The sequence below is a fragment of the Heterodontus francisci genome, unplaced genomic scaffold (assembly GCF_036365525.1).
Source record: "Heterodontus francisci isolate sHetFra1 unplaced genomic scaffold, sHetFra1.hap1 HAP1_SCAFFOLD_526, whole genome shotgun sequence".
NCBI classification, from domain to species: domain Eukaryota; kingdom Metazoa; phylum Chordata; class Chondrichthyes; order Heterodontiformes; family Heterodontidae; genus Heterodontus; species Heterodontus francisci.
This window is the reverse complement of record NW_027141143.1, coordinates 376,906-387,742: the sequence shown is the minus strand read 5'-3', so window position 1 is coordinate 387,742 and position 10,837 is coordinate 376,906. Positions and strand designations below refer to the sequence as shown.

Here is a 10,837-nt window from a genome sequence, read left to right as displayed (position 1 = left end):
AAGGATTTTGACCTCGCGACAGTGAAGGAGCAGCGATATAGTTCCAAGTCAGGATGGTGTGTGACTTGGAGGGGAACTTGCAGGTGGTGGTGTTCCCATGTATTTGCTGCCCTTGTCCTTCTAGTTGGTAGACGTCGCGGGTTTGGAAGGTGCTGTCTAAGGAGCCTTGCTGCATTGCTGCAGAGCATCTTGTAGGTGGTACACACTGCTGCCACTGTGCGTCGGTGGTGGAGGGAGTGAATGTTTGTAGATGGGGTGCCAATAAAGTGGGCTGCTTTGTCCTGGATGGTGTCGAGCTTCTTGAGTGTTGTTGGAGCTGCACCCATCCAGGCAAGTGGGGAGTATTCCATCACACTCCTGACTTATGCCTTGTAGATGGTGGGCAGGCTTATGGGAGTCAGAAACTGAGTTACTCGTCTCAGGATTCCTAGCCTCTGACCTGCTCTTGTAGCCATGGTATTTATATGGCTACTCCAGTTCAGTTTCTGGTCAATGGTAACCCCTAGGATGTTGATAGTGGGGGATTCTGCGATGGTAATGCTGTTGAATGTCAAGGGGAGATGGTTAGATTCTCTCTTGTTGGAGATGGACATTGTCTGGCACTTGTGTGGCACGAATGTTACTTGCCACTTATCAGCCCAAGCCTGGATATTATCCAGGTCTTGCTGCGTTTCTACACGGACTGCTTCAGTATCTGAGGAGTCACGAATGGTGCTGAACATTATGCAATCATCCGCCAACATCCCCACTTCTGACCTTATGATTGACGGAAGGCCATTGATAAAGCAGTTGAAGATGGTTGGGTCTAGGACACTACCCTGAGGAACTCCTGCAGTGATGTCCTGGAGCTCAGATGATTGACCTCCAACAACCACAACCATCTTCCTTTGCACCAGGTATGACTCCAGCCAGTGGAGGGCTTCCCCCTGATTTCCGTTGACCTCAGTTTTGCTAGGGCTCCTTGATGCCATACTCGGTCAATTGCTGCCTTGATGTCAAGGGCAGTCACTCTCACCTCACCTCTTGAGTTCAGTTCTTTTGTCCATGTTTGAACCAAGGCTGTAATGAGGTCAGGAGATGAGTGAACCGAAACTGAGAGTCACTGACCAATGGTTTACCCCGTATCCTTAGTCTATGACCACTGGTTCTGGACTCCCCCACCATCGGGAACATCCTTCCTGCATCTACCATGTCAAGGCCTGTTAGAAATTTATAGGTTTCTATGAGATCCCCCTCCCCGCCCCCACACACACACAACCCGCCCCCACCCCACCACCCCACCACCCCACCCCCCACCGCCACCCCTTCAGCTTTCTGAACTCCAGCGAATATAATCCTAACCAATTCAATCTCGCATACGTCAGTCTGGCCATCCCAAAATTCAGTCTGGTACAACTTCGTTGCACTCCCTCGAGAGCAAGAACATCCAACCTCAGATAAGGCGACCAAAACTACACAGTATTCCAGGTGTGGCCTCACCAAGGCCCTGTATAATTGCAGCAAGACATTCCTGCTCCTGTACTCGAATCCTATCGCAATGAAGGCCAACATAACGTTTGCCTTTTTTTTTACACCTGTCACACCTGCATGCTTACGTTTAGCGACTGGCGTACGAGAACATGCAGGTCTCGTTGGATATTCTCCTCTCTCAGTTTTCTCGGCATTCAGATAATAATCTGCCTTCCTGCTTTTGCCACCAAAGTGGATAACATCACATTTATTCACATTATACTTCATCTGCCGTACATTAGTTTGATCAATTTGCTTACCCACTATTTTTTTCATGTTTGTACTTTCAGCTGTTCAATTTTCAGTCCGTTGACACCCTTTCTGTACGAATGCTTTGTCTTTCAACGCACCATTTACATATCTTTGCTCCATGACCTACTGGTCAGCAATTCTGTGACTTTGTCCTATTTCCACCTTCTCCTTGTTATCTCTTGCCGCACCCATACTTTACTTGCTTATTACCTTTTACATTTCCAATATTTGCCAGTTCTGAAGAAGGGTCACTGACCTGAAACGTTAACTTCTCTCTCCACAGATGCTGCCAGACCTGCTGAGTATTTCCAGCATTTTTTGTTTTTATTTCAAATACTCCTGGATGTTCGTTTCCCATCTCTGGTCAGCCTGCAGCCATGTCTCCGTAATCCCAACTATATCATACCCGTTTACATCCATTTGCACAATTAATTCATCCACTTTATTGCTCATACCGACCATTCCCTGGTGTGCAGCAAGGTTAGACTCAAACCAAAGAAGCTGCATCACTCCAAGCAGAAGAGCCACTCACACATCAACACGAGCAGAATTTCTTATCCACAGTTGTTACATAAATTTCTAAATTCAACTTGAAAAAGCCCTTCAAAGCACTCCCACAGGGGATGCAGAGACCAAGTGGGCCTACATCAGAGATGCCATCTATGAGTCAGCTATGATCACCTATGGTAAATGTGTGAAGCTGAATGCAGACTGGTTTCAATCTCACTTTGAAGAGCTGGACTCTGTCATAGCCGCTAAGTGCATTGCACTGTTGAACTCCAAGAAAGTCCCCAGCGAGCTAACATCTGTAGCACTTAAAGCAGCCAGAAACGCTGCACTAAGAGCAGCCAGGTGCTGTGCAAATGATGACTGGTAACACCGATGCAGCCATATTCAGCTGGCCTCCGACACCGGAAGAATCAGAGATATGCATGATGGTATTAAGAGAGCTTTTGGGACACCCATCAAGAAGATCGCCCCCCTCAAATCTAAATCAGGGGACACAACTACTGACCAACGCAAGCAATTGAACCTCTGGGTGGAGCACTACCTAGAACTGTACTCCAGGGAAAATGTTGTCACTCAGACCGCCCTCAATGCAGCCCAGTCTCTGCCACTCATGGATGAGCTGGACATACAGCAAAAATAATCAGAACTCAGTGATGCCATTGATTCCCTAGCCAGCGGAAATGCCCCTGGGAAGGACAGCATTACCCCTGAAATAATCAAGCGTGCTAAGCCTGCTATACTCTCAGCACTATACGAACTGCTTTGCCTGTGTTGGGACGAGGGAGCAGTACCACAGGACATGCAGGATGCCAATATCATCACCCTCTATAAGAACAAAGGTGACCGTGGTGAATGCAACAACTACCATGGAATCTCCCTGCTCAGTATAGTGGGGATGTCTTCGCTCGAGTCGCTTTAAACAGACTCCAGAAGCTGGCCGTGCATGTCTACCCTGAGGCACAATGTGGCTTTCGAGCAGAGAGATTGATCATTGACATGCTGTTCTCCCTTCATCAGCTACAGGAGAAAGGCCGTGAAAAATAGATGCCCCTCGACGTTGCTTTCATTGATCTCACCAAAGCCTTTGACCTCGTCAGCAGACGTGGTCTCTTCAGACAACTAAAAAAGATCAGATGTCCACCAGAGCTACTAAGTATCATCACCTCATTCCATGACAATATGAAAGGCACAATCCAGTATAGCAGCACCTCATCAGACTCCTTACCTATCCCGAGCGGCGTGAAACAGGAATGTGTTCTCGCACCCACGCTGTTTGGGATCTTCTTCTCCCTGCTGCTCTCACATGCATTCAAGTCTTCAGTGGAAGGAATTTTCCTCCACACAAGATCAGGTGGCAGGTTGTTCAACCTTTCCCGTCTTAGAGTGAAGACCAAAGTACGGAAATTCCTCATCAGGGAACTCCTCTTTGCTGACAGTGCTGCATTAACATCTCACACTGAAGAGTGTCTGCAGAGTCTCATCGACAGGTTTGCGGCTGCCTAAAACAAATTTGGCTGAACAATCAGCCTCAAGAAAATGAACATCATGGGACAGCTCATCAGAAATGCTTCATCCATCAATATCGGCGACCATTCTCCGGAAGTGGTTCAAGAGTTCAGCTACCTAGTCTCAACTATCACCAGTAACCTATCTTTCGATGCAGAAATCAACAAATGCACGGGAAAGGCTTCCACTGCTATGTCCAGACTGGCCAAGAGAGTGTGGGAAAATGGCGCACTGACACAGAACACAAAGGTCCGAGTGTATCAAGCCAGTGTCCTCAGTACCTTGTTCTACAGCAACGAGGCCTGGACAATGTATGTCAGCCAAGAGCGATGTTTCAATTCATTCCATCTTCGCTGCCTCTGGAGAATCCTTGGCATCAGGTGGCAAGATCGTATCTCCAACACAGAAGTCCTCGAGGCCGCCAACATCCTCAACTTATGCACCCTATTGAGCCAGCGGTGCTTGAGATGGCTTGGCCATGTGAGCTGCATGGAATATGGCAGGATCCTCAAGGACACATTGTGCAGCGAGCTCATCACTGGTACCAGCCGTCCATGTCTCCCCTTTAAAGATGTCTGCAAACGCGACATGAAGTCCTGTGACATTGATCACAAGTCGTGGGAGTCAGTTGCCAGTGATCGTTAAAGCTGGCGGGCAGCCATAAATGCGGGGCTAAAGCGTGGTGAGTCGAAGAAACTTAGCAGTTGGCAGGAAAAAAGACAGAAATGCAAGGGGAGAGCCAACTGCATAACAGCCCTGACAACCAACTTTATCTGCAGCACATGTGGAAGTGTCTGTCACTCTCGAATTGGCCTTTATAGCCACTCCAGGCGCTGCTCCACAAAGCACTGACCACCTCCAGGCGCTTACCCATTGTCTCTCGAGACAAGGAGGCCAAAGAAGAAGATTATTAATACTCCACACGTTAAGTTGCAAAGCCTAAGGCTTCTCTTTTTGACATTACTTGTCTCCTTCCCACTGTTTTTCACTGTGGCCCTGTTTGATTCAGGCCCTTGATTTCTCTGCCTATCACTTTTCTTATTCCCCTTTGGTTCTTGTCCTTGATCACCCTTCCTCTGACTCCTTGCAAAGTTTCCCATTCCCCTGCCATTTTAGTTTAACCCTCCCCAACCACTCTAGCAAACACTCCCCCTGGGACATACCTTTGTGTTAGGTATGACTTCATCTCGTGGAGCGTTTCCCCTCTCTTTCCCATTGCCTCCAGTTTTGCTCGGGCTCCTTGATACCATACAGGGTCTAATGTTACCTTGATGTCAAAGGCAGACACTGTCATCTCTCCAATACAACTCTATTTTCCATGTTTGGCCAAGGTTGTAATGAAGTCTGGAATTGCGTGCCCCTGGTGGAATCCAAACTGAGCATAGGTCAGCGATGTGTTACTGAGTAAGTGTTTATTGATTGCACTGTCAACGATACCTTCCACAACTTTGCTGATGATTGGGAGTAGACTGATGGGGTAGTTAATGGGTGGATTGGACTTTTCCCGATTTTTGTAGACAGGACATAGCTGGGCAAATTTCGCATTGTCAGGAAGATGTGCGTTTTGCAATTGTACTGAAACAACTTCTCTGAGGACACAGCTGGTTCTAGAGCACAGATCTTCAGTATGACAGTTGGAATTGTGTCAGGGCCCATCGTGTTTTGGAAATTCACTGCCTTCACCCGTCTCTTGATAGCACGTGGATTTAATGGAATTATCTAAAGGCTGGCATCAATGATGATAAGGACCAATCTTCTCTTCAACCCAGGACCGAATCTGCTTCCACCACACTCTCGGTATTGGACATAGCTGTGGCCCCAGCACTGATCCTTGAGGCACTCCACGAGTTGCAGTCTGATATCTTGAAAATTCTCCATTTATCCCTACTCGTTGCTTTCTGTCCGTTAACCTCTAAGTCATCCCTGCATGCTAATATATTACTTCAATTCCATGAGCCTTTATCTAGTATATTAATCTTTGATGGTATCTCACCGAATGCCTTTTGGAAATCCAATTATACTACATTCCTGGTTCCCCTTTGTCTGCCCTTTCAGTTACATACTCAGAATTCTGGAATAAATTTGTCATTCAAGATTTCCATTCGGTAAAAACTTTGTTTGATCAGACAATGATTTTCTAAGTGCTTGTTAATACTTCCTTTATCATAGATTGGAACATTTTCCAGATGACTGATGTTCGGCTAACTTGCCTGCAGCTCCCCATACTATATGCGGTGCGTTGTGGCTTCAGTGGCGCAATCGGTTAGCGTGTGGTACTCATACAGCAGTATAATTAATGAACTATGTCGAGGTTGTGAGTTCAAGCCTCACGTGGAGCACTGAATTTTAGAAACGGGGTGCAATGAGAAACAGCTTGACAGTGCAGAAAAGTTCGTCCGAACTGGCCAGAAGAAGGGATCGAAAACAACGATGAGGTGACATTAAAGCAACAGGAGCCACGTGCGGTGAGAGCCCTGCAAAACTTCATAGTCATTTCCAGCAGAGAAGGAGACAACTCGGTCCATGCCAGCTCTGCACAGAGCAACGCAGTCAGGCTCGATGCCCGTAGCCCTGCAAGCCTGCTTTTCTCAGAATTCCTCCTGAAGGCATTTATCATTTCTGCTTCCACCACCCTTGTGGGCAGTGAGTTCCAGGTCATTATCACTTGAGATACAAAAACAGTGCTTCCTCATATTCACCCACATCCTTTTTTTTCCCACAGAACTGGCAATTTTTGGTCACTACTCCTTGTGCCGTTTCCCTTGTCTAACTTATCCAAGCCTGTCATAATCTGGTACACTTCTATTAAATCTCCCCTCAATCTCTTTTGTTCTAAGGAGAACAAGCCCAGCTCTGCCAACCTAACCTTGTAACTAAAATGCTCCATCCCAGGAACCCATCTGCTAAATCTCCTCTGCACCCTCTCAAGGACGCTCATATCGTTCCTGAAATGTGCTGACAAGAACAGGACAGAGTTGCTGCTAACCAGAGCTTTAAAGAGGTTCACCAAAATTGTACTGACTACTTCTATTTATGAAGCCTAGGATTCCTTATGCTTAACTAACTATTCTCTCAATATATCTTGCCACCTTCAAAGATCGATGCACCTGCACCCCCAGGTCACTCTGTTCCAGCACATTCGTTAGAACTATGCTATTACATCTACATTGCCTCTCCTTAATCCCTCTGTCAAAATGCATCACTTCACACTTGTCAGTATAAAATTAAATCTGCAAACATTCTGTTCGTTCGACTACCCTTTCTATGTCCTGTTGTCGGCTGTTCATATTATGCTCACTGGTTGCTGCGGCTCCAAGTTTGTTGTCGTCAGCAAATTTTGAAATTCTGCTATCTTGGGGAACATCACTATCTACCATTCTCCAGTCTGAAAAACAACCACTTTCATTGACTCGTTGTTTTCAGTCCTTAAGCCAATAACTTCTTCAAATGGACACTGACCCTCCTATTCCACAAGTCACAATTTTGTTAACAAGCCTTTTCTGTGGTACCTTATTAAATATTTTGTTAAAATCCATATAAACAACATTCAACACACTCCCTTCATCAAACTTCTCCTTAACTTCAACAAAAAATTCAATTCAATTAGTCATGCATGATCTGTCTTTTACAAATCCCTTCTGGTTATCCTTAATTAACTTGAACATCTCTACATGTAAATTGATATTTTCCCTGACTATTGTTTCTGAAATCTTACCCACCACTGACGTTAAACCAACTGGCATTTAATTGCTCGGACTGACCTGACACATTTCTTGAATAAGGGTGTCACATTTGCCACTCCCCAATTCTATGCCACCTTCTATCCTGACTCAAACATCCAGAACTTGTGGAAAGACCTTGACCCATCTTGGACTGAGTCTGAGGAGAGGTTTCTCCAACAGAGGCTGATTTTGACCTTGAGCTGCATTTGAAATTTCCATTTCATCAGACATGTCTCTCCAACTCTGCCTTGGATCTGAACTCAAACATTTTCTTGCGCAAGATTCTGGCATGATTTGTGATTGAGTAACTATTGGTGCTCAACTCGGAACCAAATTATCTGATTTATTCGACTCATTTGATTCTTTCCAACTTCCTTCTTTTTTTGTGAACCTCTGAAGGTAAAAAATGAACTATATGTACAAACTTAACTTTTCCACTACCAAACATCTTGAATAAATATGTGCGAGGACCACATCTTCCACAACTCTTCCTGGTCACCACTTCAACCACTTGTGATGATGAATCTTCACTCTCACCTTCTGGTTCAACTTCAGACTTCTTTCTCCCACTCTACCCCTATCATGACTCTCTTTCTGTCTTGATTGTTTTTCTTCTACTGACAGCACTAAATGTGGCTTCAGCAATGAAAACCTCATTCTGGCCTGTCTATTGAGAAACAGGTCCCTCATTATTTTATACACCTCCATTACATCTCCCCTTAACTTCCTCTGTCCCAAGGAATACAAACTCAGCCTTATCCAATCTTTCCTCATAGCTCATCTGCATGTAAATGACGTTCAGGATGAGTTTCTGAGTTTTTCTCCCTGAGTCTAATGAATCCAATGATTGTCATTGGAATCCTTTCAGACGTGGATCCGATGCTATTTGTTCCCCAGGAAGTGACCATTCTCATTCTGTTACTCTGAGCAGTTTCTTTTTGTCCAAATGCTGAAATGGAACTTCCCACTTTTAAAGTATTATCATTCGCTGTACATTAGGCTGCATCTACAAACTTCTCTCTCACATGTCCAGTGATTCGGACGACAGTTTTCACTTGTAAATCAGGAATTGTGCTATTCACAACAGCGTGCTGGAGAAAGACACAGTTTGAGCGCGGGTGACAGTGGTGGAGGAATGGAGAGCTGGGGTTCGCCCGTGAAAGCAGCAGCAAAGTTTAAAACAATCACAGTGAACATGGAGCTCCAACCCATAACCATGGAATTAAGAATTTCATGCTCTATTGACTGAGGTAACTGGGCAACCCATGGCAGCGTTGCCATATCTCTCATTAAAGTGAGATAACTGTTGGTTTCCTCCTGGTGCCTCAGCTTTTTTTGTGTTCCATGGTGTAAAAGGAAATTGATCAGCAAAAGCCCAAGGATTCAATACATTCCACTCAATCATCAATAACATCATTCCCATCTTCCACTTTGTAACTGCACCTCCTTCCAAAGGTTGCAATCCATTTTACTGAGGAATTGTTCTGGGATTTATTGTTTACCTACGTTGTGTCCTCATTTTGATATGAGATTCTCTTCAATATCCAACACAAAGTGAATTGCAAACCTAACAGAAAAACACGAAAAACACAAATCCCATGGTGCTCACTTTCAGAACAGTCAGCTTTTAAATAACATGAAGACATTTTACATGGGAACGATTTTGAAAGTTGTTACTATTGTTTGTAACTCTTTCATTGTGCTCAGAGTATGAGGAGGTTTGGCCCGGGCTGTCGTGTCCCGTGTCCCACGGATGTACAGTAACCCTCTGATTGATTTGTTGTTTTCTGTTGACAGTGGGTGATTGGAGAGTGTGGGTTTAGAATATTGCTGCTTGTCCCGGTCTCACTGACTGTGGCGTTGGGAATGAGTGAATAATTGATGTAACTGTTTTCATGTGCGACATACAGCTTAGACTTGCTGTTATTAACCGAGGTATCATGGAATGATCCTTTAATAATCGCTCACAAATTTGAACAGAAATCAGCTGTAATGTTCAACGTTGAGGGAGACTTTCTGCACAGTTCCGAAGAAGGGTCACTGACCCGAAACGTTAACTCTGCTTGTCTTTCCACAGATGCAACCAGACCCGCTGAGTGATTCCAGCATTTCTTGTTTTTGTTTCAGATTTCCAGCATCCACAGTATTTTGCTTTTATTATGGAAAAACTGCACTGAAATCAACCTGGGGAGCATAACCAGAATGTTAAACTGTTATTTTAAATTAGCACGAGGTGATTTTTTTCAAAGTCATCTTTAAATCATCTAAAAATGATTCCAAGCTCATGACATTCTGGCTCTTTCAGCCGTGATGAAAACATCAAATGCTTTGGCTTTTGACATCTTCAATCTTCAAGAAATCATTAATTTCGAGATACAGCACTGAAACAGACCCTTCAGCCCACCGAGTCTGTGCCAACCAATAACCACCCATTTATACTTACCCTACAGTAATCCCTTATTCCCGACATGAGGAGCAATTTATAGTGACCTGCAGGTCTTTGGCGCTGTGGGAAGAAACCGGAGCACGCAGAGGAAATGCACGCAGATACAGGGAGAACTTGCAAACTCCACACAGGCAATACCCATAATTGAAACCGGGTCCCTGGAGCTGTGAGGCTGTAGTGCTAACCACTGTGCCACTGTGCACCTCATGCACACTGTGGAGCAGTGAATACACTTTTTAAATAGCATGTGATTGGCTAAAAAGTTCCTTGCGACGGACTGAGGTGATGCAAGATGCTATATAAATGCAAATTCTTTTTTGTTTTTTTGATGTCAGAGAGCAGATCTTCACAGATAACCTGGAATGGGCTGGGGTATCTGAGTGGGGACAACACTTTGGTGTCATTCCGTGGAAAGTTAGGGACTGTGATCGGAAATCATAAGGAAGGATGAACTGGATGGGGGAGCGGCCTCTCATTTGTACTTAACTCTGTGAAAGGCCTTTCTTCTGACTTCCACATGTGTTTGATACATTAAGGCATTTTTCCAGTTTTAACTGTGCAGCCTGCTCTGCTAAATGCATGGCCGAAGTAGCACAAATTATAATTCAGGAATGAGATTCCAGATATGTGGATAGACTGGAGAAGCTGGGGTTGTTCATCGTCGAGCACAGAAGGAGAGAGGAGAATTGATCGAATGCTTAAATGAAGGGTTTAGATCCAAGAATTAAAGAGGAACTGTTTCTATTGGCTGAAGGATTGAAACCAGAGAGTACAGATTGAGGAAGATTGGCAGAAGAAGAGTCGACATCGAGATCTGCTGAAAGATCACTGACCTGAAACATTAACTCTGTTTCTCACTCCACAGATGCTGGCGAACCTGCTGAGCATTTCC

At 44.9% G+C, this 10,837-nt stretch overlaps 1 non-coding gene across 1 annotated transcript; it reads left to right on the top strand.

Moving 5' to 3' along the window:
• The first annotated feature begins 6,021 nt into the window (after positions 1-6,021).
• On the top strand, positions 6,022-6,116 carry trnam-cau (transfer RNA methionine (anticodon CAU)). The gene is made up of 2 exons: positions 6,022-6,059; positions 6,081-6,116. It is a non-coding gene; the product is annotated as a tRNA-Met (tRNA).
• Positions 6,117-10,837: the final 4,721 nt, after the last annotated feature.